Consider the following 13,794-nt stretch of genomic DNA (forward strand, 5'->3'; position numbering starts at 1 on the left):
CTAATTACATGATTTCTTAGTAACCTGTTTTCCCTTCCAGGTGCTCCAGCAATCTCAACTCTGCATTTGTTGCCATAGTGAGAGGACCCAGCTCAGACAGCAAATGCTTGCTTTTATTTGACAGAGGTCCAAATAAAAATAAGGGCAGAACAGTGCTGCATAGTCCTACAGAGAATTCTTCCTTGCCTTCTGTGTCTGTCTCTCATGCAGTGAAAATTCATTCTCTTGGAAAGAAACGTGCTCAGGATGGCACAGTGCAACCTGCCCTGGCGAGCTGCACTCAGGCCTGGAGCTGCTGGGACACCCCTAAGAGACAGGGAATGCAAAAAGAGGATGCAGAAATGCAGGAAAAGTAGCTCATTTGTTTCCTGGCTGAGAAGGGTAAACAGTGTGGGAAGGAAGAGAAGACAAACGTATCTGTACAGCCCACAATAGCATGGTATGACCTCTCCAAGCCAGAGGTGAGCAATCCCATACCCAGGAAGGAAGGACAGACTTCTCCCAGGACTTGAGCTATCAGTGCTGGGTATGTGGACCTCTGGAGTGCTCTAACACACAGCTCATCTGTGGTGTGTGCGGTGCATATCCTAGGGGTCTAAGGAAAGACGTCGCACTGCTGGAACATGTCCAGAGGAGACCAATGAAGCTGTTGAGGGGTCTGGAGCACAAGTCTGATGAGGAGTGGCTGAGGGAACTGCGGTTGTTTAGCCTGGAGAAGAGGAGGCTGACGGGAGACCTTATCGCCCGCTACAACTGCCTGACAGGAGGCTGTAGTGAGGTGGGGGTCGGCCTCTTCTCCCAGGTAACGGGCAATAAGACAAGGGGAAATGGCCTCAAGTTGTGCCAGTGCAGGTTTAGGCTGCACATTAGGAAAAATCTTTTCACTGAAGGGGTTGTTAAGCATTGGAACAGGCTGCCCAGGGAAGTGGTGGAGTCCCCATCCCTGGAGGTATTTAAAAGATGGGGTAGATGAGGTGCTTAAGGACATGTTTTAGTGGTGGAATGGCAGGGTTAGGTTAATGGTTGGACTTGATGATCTTAAAGGTCTTTTCCAACCTAAATGATTCTATGATTCTATGAAAGGCTTGTCTTTGATGCATGTGTCCTGCAAGTCAGCAGCTAGGTTTTCCTCCCTACCAAGTTCTTTCTACGTAGTTTTTAATCTAAATAACAGTTGATGTGCATGCTGTCACCCATCTAGCTGCCTCTTTCTCTAGACTTACCGCCTGGAAAGACTCAGAAGCAAGGTTTTGCTCACCTTTGTTACATGACAGTCCTCATTTGTGACAGTGCCATGAAGGGAAGCCCTTCAAGTAGGCAGTACAAGTGCACTAGTAGGAAGAAACTCAGCCAAATATCTCCTAAAAAGAAAGACAAACATCCAAGTAACGGGAGGCATTGATCATGCTGCCTGTGCGATCAATGGGAGTTTTGCCAATTACTCCAATGGGAATGAATTGGCAGGAAAAGGAATGGGAAATATTTGTAAAGAAGTGCATCAGCTTTCCATTCGTAGAAGAAAAAGCAGCTACATTAGCAACTGTCCCATTAGAAGGTGCTCAGGGAAATCGAGATTCATTGCTTCTATCTTCCAGGCATTAACTGTACACTTTTAGTCTAACTTCTGATTAGAACGTTTAATTGGACTAAGCCCCTTTTTCCCCCTGTATGCAATATAATAGGCTCAAGCAAGGAGTTAAGTTTAAAAGAAATGAGAGAAGTCTCATACAGTAGGGTGAATCAGGATGTTCTTTCTTCAGAGACTGAGACGCCATCCGTCCCTCCCCAGAAAGTGCTGACCTGTGCCATGGGCAGACCAAGAAGTGACACTGTTGTCAGTGTCTCCAGCTAGAGACGCAGGGAAGTCACATTTAAACATGGCCTTCACTACTGCACACAGTAGGTGAGGGGTATCAACCCTCAGCCATCTCACTCAGCCACATCTTTGCCAGCACCCAGTTTGTGAAAGCAGAAGACTGAGTAAACGCAACAGGTGGGACGTTAAACTCAATTTGCAAATTTGGAGGTCCCTTCTGAAAATGTGGTCACTGGTGGTAAAAATCAATGTTTAAAGATACAGTAGCGTAAGCTGGAATAGTCCATGATATCTTGTTTGGCAGAAGAGCAGCGAGTGCTCTGGAAGTTACCCCGGAGCACTGATTCCCTGCATGACCTAAAATTGGTAAGCAAAACTTACCAGAGCGCCAGATACTGTGTTAGATTTGAGCTTTCTGGATCAACACAACCCCATAACTGACAGACAGTTTCCCTGCTGAAATGGAAGCATATTCCATGACTCCACTAATCAGCTAAGTTTCCATATGTGATAGGATTCTCTTCATTAACCAGATTTGTTCCTTCATCTTAGTTTTCTAAAATACCAGCTTTTAAGGCTTTGCCAAACCACTAATTCTTACTTTCCAACAGTCAGTTATGAAAACCTGTGGTTTTGAAAATATTGCCTTTCTGTGAGCAATCTCAGCCTTTTGCAGTAATGATATCCCAAAGTACTTCTGGAGACAAAAGTTGACCGATTATTACTGAAGCAAACATTCCTTTTAGTAGTAAATGGACAGTTACTTACACGGCACCCTTCTTTATCAGCGACATGGAAAAATAAAGCAATACTAAAATATGGTTGCAGCAAAGATGTCTTCCAGTACGTAATTTTCTCCTCTTTCATGTAAGTGACATATTTGTGGTTTTGATACGAAATACGTTCTGCATATAGAAAAAGGAATCCCTTTGTAGAACCTGCTTTCTCTATTAACAAATGGCAATTACATAGTAAGTAGACAATATTCCTAGCTTGCAGCTTTTCTCGTTATGTATGACATCATCCTAAAAAGTGAGACCATTGTTACACCAGAAAATAGTGTAGAGCAACAAATCAGAACTTTGTGAAGAACTGGATGACCTGAGGACTGAAATAGATTAGGTAATAGAAAATTGAGTAAAATGTAATTGCACTTAAGGGAGAGTAACACAATCTTTTCAGGTAAACTGGGAATTCATTGGTTTGAAATGAAAAAGGAGAAGAAAACTGGGGTGTTTTGTTCAATGACCAAGTGGCTGTAAGCAATAATTATCATGCAAGTATGAAAAACTCAAATTTGATACTAATGTAGCATACAAAGCATTTTCAGAAAAAAAAGAGGAAAGTATAAAAGCCATCACACAATATAGATTATTGGAAACAGCTCTGGCTATCTGTGTGCTAGAAAGATGAATTAAAATTAGAATGGGTACAGGGAGCGAGGATGACCAGAGGAATGGAGATTAAAACATTTGGTCGGTACAGCTTAGCAGACTGGCTGGGTGGAAACTGGGAGAGCGTGTGATTGTGCTCTATAAATGCATAAGGGACATATGTAGTCAGAATATAGAAGAGCTATGGAGCTACTTAAGCAAAAGAATCAAATAAGCACAGAACAAATAAATATATATTTTAAGATGGAAATGAGCAGAAAAACATTCCTAACTGTTGGTGAGATTCTGGAACAGCCTCACATAAGAGAGAGTTTCAGCAGTCTGAGCTTGATGAGTTTATGAGAAGAATTGTGTAATACGGCTGCCTGGAGTCACAGAATAAAGGACCCAAGACTTTCCTTCCTATTCCAGTTCATACAAGGTGTTTCCTCACTTTCCCACACAAGCCAGCAAAGAGGAGACAACAAAGACTTACAAATGGTCAGAAACCTCAAACTGACAGTCCAGTTCTACTCAACACTCATCCATATTTTGGCAAGATGAACAGCCCATGGCCAAACGACCATGTTCATGGCCATTGCAATGGCTTTTCTTCAGGAAGCGTGTAAAGAACCACCGTCTGACACCAGGGAGTAAACTGTGTGAATCACTGTCTTCCAGTTAAATGTCATCATTGCTGCAGTATCTCAGACAGCCACTTATAGTAGGTATCCTTGGTTGGGGCCCAGCAGCAGAAGCCTGTGCAGCAAAAATAGACACAGGGTCCTCCCTCTGCTATACACACCAAACTGCTACAAATGCAACATTCAGTTGCTAGTGTGACAAATGACAAATTCAAACTGTGCTTAACTGATTCAAGCCTATGCCGGAAAGTTTCACATCAAGGCAGCAAGGTTCCTCTCTGGAACAGAAGAGTCGCAGAAGAGTCTAAGCAGTAAAGGGTCTGGGACAGAAGTAACAGTAATAGAAAATTATTGTTTTCTAGTAAAATATTCAAAATATTTGTGTTGAGGTGACCCTCCTGCTGCCTCTCTGAATAATCATTCCCTGCGTTAAAACGGGTAATTGTTTTCTTCCTGTGTGACGTGAAAAGCGCTCTTTCTTATCTTGCATCACAGATTTTCAATTCTGATTAATTTTCAACGACAATTTTGTGTCAGGAATTGTACTTTCTCAGAACAAAGCAGTTTTCCACTGTACACTGTAACTGTATTCCCCATGGCTGAGTAGCAAAATGCTGCAATTCACCCTCAGCATTCGGTAATGCATAATGTGTGGGGGAAAAGCACTGAATTAAAATGACAGAATAGTCCTCAGACTCTGCATATTATACTAAGCATGCTTTGGCATCTTATATTTAGAGTGAGCTATTTTATGCTCATTTCCTCTTGAAGCAATTTAGTTAATAGCCGAATTCAGTCACAAAACCACTTGTAAATAAACACCTTGTTACAGATTACAGCGTTCTCAATCCGCATGGCTCTTTGGCTCAGTCTATCAACCAATAAAATCTGCCAATATTGTATATTAATTTCTGCCACGTTCGAGTGTTTTTATACATTAATGGAGCAGCTTGCAATTCCACCATATAGGCTACCCACTCCTGGATATACAGCACATATCAGATAAATAAGCTGTCCAAAGAAGACATTTGTATTGGATGTTCACTGTTGGTTTCTTCCCATACTGCCCTCAGATGCAGAAGCTGCCCTGGGAGATGAATGTGCCAGGATAAGTTATCTGGGGCTCATAAAATCTTTTTTAGAAGATTGAAATAAAGTCAGTGCTTGCAGAAGACAAATCAATTGTGACATTTCTGAATAGAGTGCGATGCATTTAATTAGCACAAGACATACTGGCAAATGCTGAATTACCCAATAAATCACTGAATGCTGGAACCCATACAGAGCTGGGAATCAGCTGTCTTTTGAGATGTACAGCAAGTGACAATAGGAAGATCTGGCCATTTCTCCTCCATTTTCTGCTAAATTTCTTCCATTTTGACATTTGCATGCCAGACCGTTTTAATTATTTTAAAGTATCAAAGAATTTCCCCAGCCTAATCTGAGAAATCTGTGCCATTATCCGCCTCTGCTGAAGAATGAAACATATATCTTATGATACGCTACCTTTTTGCTATTCAGTCCGAAGGCAAATGATGGACATTTAGCCTCTAGGAATAAAAGTATTTATAAAAAAATGTACAAGGCTGGTCCCAAGGGAAAGCGTTGTAGGATCAGGCCCTGTAGTGACCACTGACGTTGGCCTCGATGTCTCGGGGCCACTCTGTGTGATGAGCAGAAGGGGCTTCAGACTCATTGCAGCCGGGCAAAAGGGGAGAGGATGAGAGGCTGAGCTGCGAGGTGGTGGTGTGCTCTCGTGCTTGAGGTTCCTGGCCACCAGCTCTCATAGAAGACCATGAATAGGTCCAGGTTGAAAGCAGGAGGAAGGTTATGGTCATGCCTGGGTGCGTGTAGGCAGAAGTGCCGTCCTTAACGTGCAATCCCCAGACACTCACTATGCCCTCGCAGGGCTGCCGATACTCCTGCTCTGTGGCAGGAGTAATTTGGTAGTTGTTCAGCAAAGCTTTTATTTACGTATAAGAAATCATTCCCCAGTGTTTACAGTGCTCTCACCACCTCGCTATCCAAACTCCTCCCTTTCATCTCACCTCCCCATGCTTCACTTCTAAACATTACAAACCATTCAGTAGCTAGGTGTAATTTTCCAGAGACTTAGGCACCTAAAGTACTTAAGAAACAATAAAAAAAACCCCCAAATAAGATCCTAAGGTATATATATGCTTTTAAAATATTTTCCACTTAGTATATTTGTATTTACATCAGATTCTTGTTTGCTTGTTGCTATTCAGCTTAATCACAGCTTAAAAATACATTTGTTTAATGGGAAGTGATTTTACTGTTTCAAAAAACTTAGCCTCAGGCTAGACTGAGCTATCTTTAGGAATAAGATACAAAAGACATACACAACTGTACTGCTAATTTTGTGCCTAGAGTAATAGAAAACTGCATATGCAACTACTGCCATGGAATAAAGATTTTGCACTCATTAGAAGGTCTGTGATTTTTAGAATTTGGCATTTAAGGGCATTCCACCATGCAGGAGTGGCCTACAGTCTCTGCCCAGCATCCTCCATTAGGCAAAAGACCAGAACATGGCCTCTTCTCAAGAAGAAAACCAATTGCTTAGGGTGTTGCCAGTATTTGATATTTATTTAAATCTGTGTTTATCACCAGTATAAAAATAAATATAAATTTAGCTTCAGTGTCTAATTTCTCTATTTATTCTGGCTGAATGTGTTCAGTGCAACATCGACATAAAATATTTTGTAACCCATCCTTCTGTAGAGAGTTTATTCTCTTGTCAGCTTTACATGGTCCCATGTTTGTTTTCAACCTAGTAGTTATCACTGCCCTGCGACAGATGGTCTAAGCCACTCTGCGAATCTTACAAATGAGAGGGACAACTCAGACGACATTTTTGTCTTCTCTTTGCTACTGACAACTCCTTGTCCTCAAGGAATCAGCGGGGTGTCCATTGGTGCTGGTTGAGATTGCCCACAAGTAGAACTGGAAAAAAATAAGCTGAGGGGCTTCTAATTTTTGTTTCTGTCCTATTCGTATAACATCAGCAGCCTCCAGCTTTTGAAACTGAATTTAATTGTGGATGTGTAAGAGTAATGAGTCTTTGAAATTATTGTTGTAGACAATGATAATTAGCAAATATATACAATCATTCATATTTGCAGAAAATTGCATCAGAGGAAATAAGGAGCCTTTAAAATCCTATTCTAGCAATTTTAAAATGAGGAAACCAAGATTAAAGCAGCATTCTGATAGATGGGTAAAGGATGAGAGAGGCAAAATCCTCCTATACCCTCTGTACCTTCTTGTGCCTAATCCTACAGAAGGCTGAGCTCCCTCAGCCTCCCGGTGCTGCAAGGCTTCCTCTTGTCCTAAATTTCACTAGTTCGCCTAAGTGTTACAGTCTTTTAAGGCAATGAAGCACATTGATTACTCAATTAGCCATTAAGCGATACACTGCCTTCTCTTTTCTGTGATGACTGGGTGACATCTCTGCTTTGCCTGTTTTTGAAGTGCAGTAAGGCCACAGAGTTGGAAACAGACGTAATTTGTATTCCTCTGGTTCTCTGTGTCTTTCTCTAAGTTCAGAGCAGAAGAACAATGGAATGAAGAAACTAATCCTTTTTATCATCCATAAAGCTGATCATATCATGACTTCCTGAGGCATTGAGCAGGACTGGTTTTATCACAACACAGTCCACCAAAGGCCAAGGACCTAGAAACCCATTACTGTACTCTCACTCTTAGTGTGCTTACAAAACATTGTTTTCTACAAACAAATAAATGGTTAGAAATTCTTAAGCTTCTTAGTGTGGAAGGACATGTGAATTAATGTGAGTAAACAAAGTCGATATACATAAAATATTAACAGAGGGATTTCCAGCTTGGGGTTTTGCTCAGGTTGGGGTTGTCCAAATAAGGGGTGCTACTTGTCAAGGACATCCTCACCTACTTGTCTTCCAAACAGTGGCTGTTACATCGCTTCCCGTGGGCCTTTATGTTGGGGTGACGAAATGTAGCCACGCAGTCTCTGATTTGTTGGTCATCAGCACGGGCAAAATCAGAGCTCCTGTCCCAACTCCCCAGCCTTCTACTTCCAGTGTAAAGCTGCCTGATTTCATTGGCATTCACTACAGCAATTATTTTTTAAAACTGAGTGCAAACCAGCACCTCACTAAAATCCTTTGTGAGCCTCTGTGTCCAAAACCGCCCATGCAGAATTACACAGACTACTGTCGAAATGAGTGTGACCTCCAGCAAGACCATGTCCCTCTTTGTTCCTTTCATTTCCTAGTGCTCTGCACATTGACGAGACAACCCAGTAAATCCCACTCGGGACCAGCGCTGAAGGTGCTCTGAGAGGGGAGGGGGTTTTGACGTTAGTGCTGCCCAAATCCTTCCAGTGCTCCCAGCTCTCTGGCCCTGGGGCTTTCAGATCAAAGCTGAGGCATTACTGCAGAGAGCAGAACAGTTTGCCAAAAAGAAAGAGGAAAGTCTGCCAAAAAGAAAGCTCACTGAACATTTGGGATGTGTATTAGAAGCATCACCTTCGGTTCTCACTGGAAGCAGCTCAGTGGCCCACGCAGACCTGCTTGCCACAGGAGAGCCTGTCCCCCTCCCAGGTTTCCCCCAGGCTCCTGCAGCCTGGCCTTGAAACAGGGATGCTGCCCCCAGCCCAGAACGGGGGTCCGCTTCTGATCCTGATGAAACACAGATGCAGAACAACAGAGATCTCTGCTGAGCACTTTATCTCACTTTTATTTAAAAATTAATGGTGCTGAGATAAACCGTGGGTGATGGTTGCTAAAACTTCTGTGAGGAGTGAGGCATTACAAAATTAAGACTTGCCTTGGAGTAGCCTACAGAGAAAATTGTTTCCCCCCCCCTCCCCAATCCTAATAAGCTTTTTGTGCCACTTGTCTTACTATTCTGTTCCTCTCCTCCAGGTCTTTAAGTAATTCTTTTTTTCCTTTGTGCTGTTTTGAATCCCCCTGTCCTGGTTTCGGCTGGGACAGAGTTAATTTTCTTCCTAGTAGCTGGTATAGTGCTGTGTTTTGGATTTAGTACTAGAAAAATGCTGATAACACACTGATGTTTTCGTTGTTGCTGGGTAGTGCTTAGACTGGCCAAAGACTTCCAGCTCTCAGCTCTGCCAGGGGCACAAGAAGCTGGGAGGGGGCACAGCCAGGATAGCTGACCCCAACTGGCCACAGGGCTATTCCACACCATAGGATGTCATGCTCAGTATATAAGATGGGGGAAGAAGAAGGAAGGGGGGAACATTCGGAGTGATGGCGTCTGTCTTCCCAAGTAACCATTACGTGTGATGGAGCCCTGCTTTCCTGGGGATGGCTGAGCACCTGCCTGCCCATGGGAAGCGGTGACTGAATTCCTTGTTTTGCTTTGCTTGCACGCATGGCTTTTGCTTTACCTATTAAACTGTCTTTATCCCAAACCATGAGTTTTCTCACTTTTACTCTTCTGATTCTCTCCCCCGTCCCACTGTGGGGGGAGTGAGCGAGGGGCTGCGTGGTGCTGAGTTGCCAGCCGGGATTAAACCACGACACTCCCTCACAATGCTGGTACTTCCCAGTGGGGTGTCAGAAGCACCCAGTTCACTTTGTTCATCCTTACATTTGTGCCAGCATCATTAGCAAAAATTTTAAGCACACTCCACCCTAAGGCTTGTGTTTTGGGAGTTCCACCAGTAACTTTCCTCTTTCTTTTCCCATTACCATCCCAGTCAGTTTCTGAGCAAAGTTATGATTCTTACACCAATGCCGGTCTCTGCCAGCTTAACTATTTCTCATATGGCACCATATGTTTGATTATCATAAATTTAGGTAAATGGAATATAGGACATTTCATCAGCAATTACCATATAAACCCCCAAAATATCAGGACAGTTTGGTATTATCTATTCTGGTAGAAAAATGTATTTCTATCTTATTTCCTATATGCCTCTTTATCTTTCACTTCTCTTTACTTAAGGAGTCTTTCTCAAGTCTTGCATACTGTTGATGGGCCTGGGTGACTTTATCACTTCCTCATAATTATAGATATTCAATCAATTGATCTCTGATGTGTGGCACATGTCTCACTTGATTGGTTCACTGAAAACCCATCATGGGGAAATTCCAGTCCCTTCTTTTGCATATATGGAGCTGTAGGGATTTGGCTTCTGCTTTAAATGTGCTAATTTCTGCCTCCCTTCCTTCGCTGGTATCGATGAGACCCAAATCTGGCCCTTTGTTGGAAGCAGCAAGCGGCAGCGTGTACACAAAGCTGGGAACACGGAGAGGGGCAGATGGGATTTCAGAGGCTGTTTTTGATAATTTGTCCTTACACATTTCTCCTAGTACACACGAGGCATAACCGTAAGTGAAAGAAAGGAAATTTAATTATATTGCTAATGGACAATTTGTCTCCTGTACGCTCCCCAGTGAGGGGGGTCCCACACAGGCTGTTGTCTTTGTAAAATTCAAGCCCGACGTGGCACTGTACGTATTTCGCTCTGTAATGTGGAGCTTACCTGCTGCATTTGACTCAGACAAGCTACCTTTGAGCTTCACTGAGTACTTTCTGGATCATACACACCTTCACAGTCAACAGCATTCCTCATCAGTTCTCTTTCTGCAGTACCTTGCACTAACAAAGAACAGTGAAGCTTTAACTGGTTATATTAAGACCTAGTATTTTATATCTTGTATTTATTACAGCTATTGCATTGCGGCTTCAAAATACCTTTTTCCTTACCACTCCAAATATGAGTTGGCATTTGACAGTATATATGTTTTGGCAGAGATGAGAGCAAGTTAACAGGCTGATGGCATTTTAATTATTTTATTGAGATGGCATTGGCCCAGAATGCTTGTTGGAATTTACAAATGTGCGTTGATTTATATTTTATTTTGTAAACCAGGCCCAAGAGGCTGACTAATTAGAAACATGACTCAAAGCTATAAGGGGTACTTATTGATTCAGATCATGAAAAGACCAGAATGATCAAAAGCAAACATCTATCTCCCTCTTCATCTGGGGTTCAGGAGGTTAAGTGCTGTTTGTCTCAAATCCCTGGCATTAGCTCTATCTTTGTAATGGAGAAGACAATTAACATCTCTATCTATTCAGTTTTAGTATGTACTGTATTGTTTAGAAAAATGTGCTTTTCATAATCAAACCATGCACAATAAACTATTATCAACTTGTTTCATTAGCTGATACTTCGCTTCTCCCCCTTAACTTACATTTTGCATTCTATGTGTTTAAAGTTTGAAATGTATCGCTTCATTTTAGAAGAAATAATATGATGGGCTAAATATACAGGGTTTGTGCTGCAATTCAATTTGCATACCATGGCAACATATAATAACTTCATTAGTTACTTGGGACCAATTTTAAATGGCATCAACACTTCTGTGTTGCCATAACGCAGCAAAAATGCTAAAAATGTTAATGCATTCATGGGGTAGTCACAGAAAAGGCAAAGCAAAAGTGTTTTATACTGTCTGTGCTGCTCCAGGTCTCCACTGGAGCCTGGCTTCAGGACTGAAAAGGAAGGCAATGTGTATGTTGAAAACAGATGGAGAATTCAAACTCCTCCTGAATGCAGCTGAGAGAGGTTTTGTTCTGGGGAGCTGAGCAGGCAGCACCCATACCTGCCGCTTTCTGCCCCATGTCCTGCCAGGGGAGACCAGTGTTGAGCTGATCTGTGTACATTCTTCTGTGCCACCAACGTACCCAGAGGGATGCTGTGTTGTCATGGGTGTCCCAAATGTTTAGGCACTGCCTTTTTCAGACTGAAGAGCCTAGTGTAAGGGATGCAATTAATTTTTAGTATGTAACAAAGCACAGATAAATGTCAGGGTCTTTTGAGTACTGTTCTGTCACTCTGCCTCTGTCATCTCACCGTGGCACACACACAGAGCAAAGCTAATTGCATTAGCACTGGGGTGTAGCGAGAAGCACGTTGGAGCTGGGCTTTGGAAGCAGTGCTCACAGTCCTATGCTTGCTGCAACTGCCTGTGCCAAAGCATTCATTACTATGAGCTGGAAATATTCACACCTTCCCACACACAAGGACTGGATTGAGAAAGTTTCATATTGCAGAGTTACTGAAATTATTAAATAGAAAAACAAAGGATGTCTCATATAGGAGACTAACTGATTCAGGTTTAGCAGTGTTAATGGGAGGCAGGACTTTCCATTCCAGATCAATGGGCTTCAGTAACGACTGCCACCGGATTGCTGCACTCTCATAGCCGCTCAGTGCCAGTGCAAAATTGGCTTAATTCTCCCGGCGCAGTCCCTGAAGGAGAAGAGAAGAAGTGTTTTCTCTAGTGACAACATTCATAGCCTTGAGTGTGAGACCAAGTGTTGAGCATCCTCAGCCTTCCTTGCTGGTGCAGGGACCTGGAGGTGCTCAGCACCTGGTGCACTTGTGCTCTCTGTGCCGCACTGCGCTCTCTTCCTCGAAGGTGAGCGTTGTCGGGCGGGGGCTGAGGCCAGGCACAGGGCGTCAGGCAAAACCCTGTTGGGTGCCTGCCCGTGTCGTTCCTGCCTGGTGGGTGATCGTGTCAAACAGGAGTGGGAGCAAGGGTGGCTGAGGACATGGTGCCGTGGAGTGGTCCACAGGTTACAGACACCCTTAAAAGGTTTCTGCGTCCCCCTAGTTACCTCATCCCCTGTTGTGATCAGTCATGTAAAAAGCGAAGTCAGGTCAACTCCAGTTTGCTCTGACTCAGCCTTTTGCATGGCAGGGCTGTAAACCACATGTACACAGAAATCTATTTACAACAAAAAAGAAAAAAATATCTGGAGACAGCTTTTAAAAAACAGGCTCCTATAACCAAGTCTGATTTAGAGTGCAGCCTACGAGACAGCTGATTTAGTTGAGGTAATCTAGCAATTATCTCCAGGAAAAAAAATGTTTGTGAATGGGGGATTTAAAAAAAGCTCTCCCCCAGAGGAAAAGAATGGGGAACCACTGCTTGAAGCTTTGTCAAGCAGAAATTTCATTTACAAAGGGCTTAAAAGAGATATTGTCATGTGGCTAGAATACTAGGTTGGTATCATCTAACTAAATGTAGATGCCCACATCTGAGTTGGCCAGCTTGGCTATGTTACAGTCAATGGAGAGACTGTCGATACGCTAGGTAGAGCATACAGCATGATTCCTCTCTCCCTTAAGGGTGTCCAAATTAGATGAGTCTCAGCACTAAAACCACTTGTTTCTCAACAGAGAGGAAGCTCCAGTGGTGAGCTCAGGCATGGATCCTTGCATTACAGATGTGTAAAGTTAGGTGAACAAACCCTACCCAATGTGACAAATATTTTTTTCTTTTTCAAACATTCTTACCATTGCTTTTGTTCTGTGAAATACTTGAACTGCAGTGACCTTGCCTCCTTACTCTGTTTTGTTCTGTACCTTATTCATTTCTTTGGGCTGCAAAGGCTGTCAAGAGGACATTGTTCTTTGCCTGACATACCTACTTACTGCAAAGCACTGTGTACACTGCTGTATAAATAACATCTCAGAAAAAAAAATGAATAATTGAAAAGGGTGGAAAACTTTGTTCAGTTGCCTGAAATAATCTAGTAGAAGCTATATGAGAACAGAGTCTACAGGGACAAAATTTCCTAAGCATATCTCTTAAGAATTAATTTTGGCAGTTCTGAACAGAGTTCTGTAAAGATACAAACAAGTCAACACACAACTTTAGAGAAGACAAGTGGCTAACAACAAGCCAGGGAGCCCTGCTGGAGATAGGCTTGTTAATGCCTGTTTCTAAAATCTTTCTAAAAATCTTCCCAAAAACCTTCCCCAGCTGGAATTTCCAGCCAGAGAACTGGCTTGCAGCTTGATGTGAGGAAGAAGCCCCTGTTTCCTAATGGACCAAAGGTGTTTATTTTCCATCGAGATTGTGAGTTGTTCGGCAGCCCCTGGGGGGTTTTCACTTTTCTGGAGCGGTGCTGCTGA

This window comes from Egretta garzetta, unplaced genomic scaffold (assembly GCF_000687185.1).
Source record: "Egretta garzetta isolate BGI_Z169 unplaced genomic scaffold, ASM68718v1 scaffold30, whole genome shotgun sequence".
Classification (NCBI taxonomy): domain Eukaryota; kingdom Metazoa; phylum Chordata; class Aves; order Pelecaniformes; family Ardeidae; genus Egretta; species Egretta garzetta.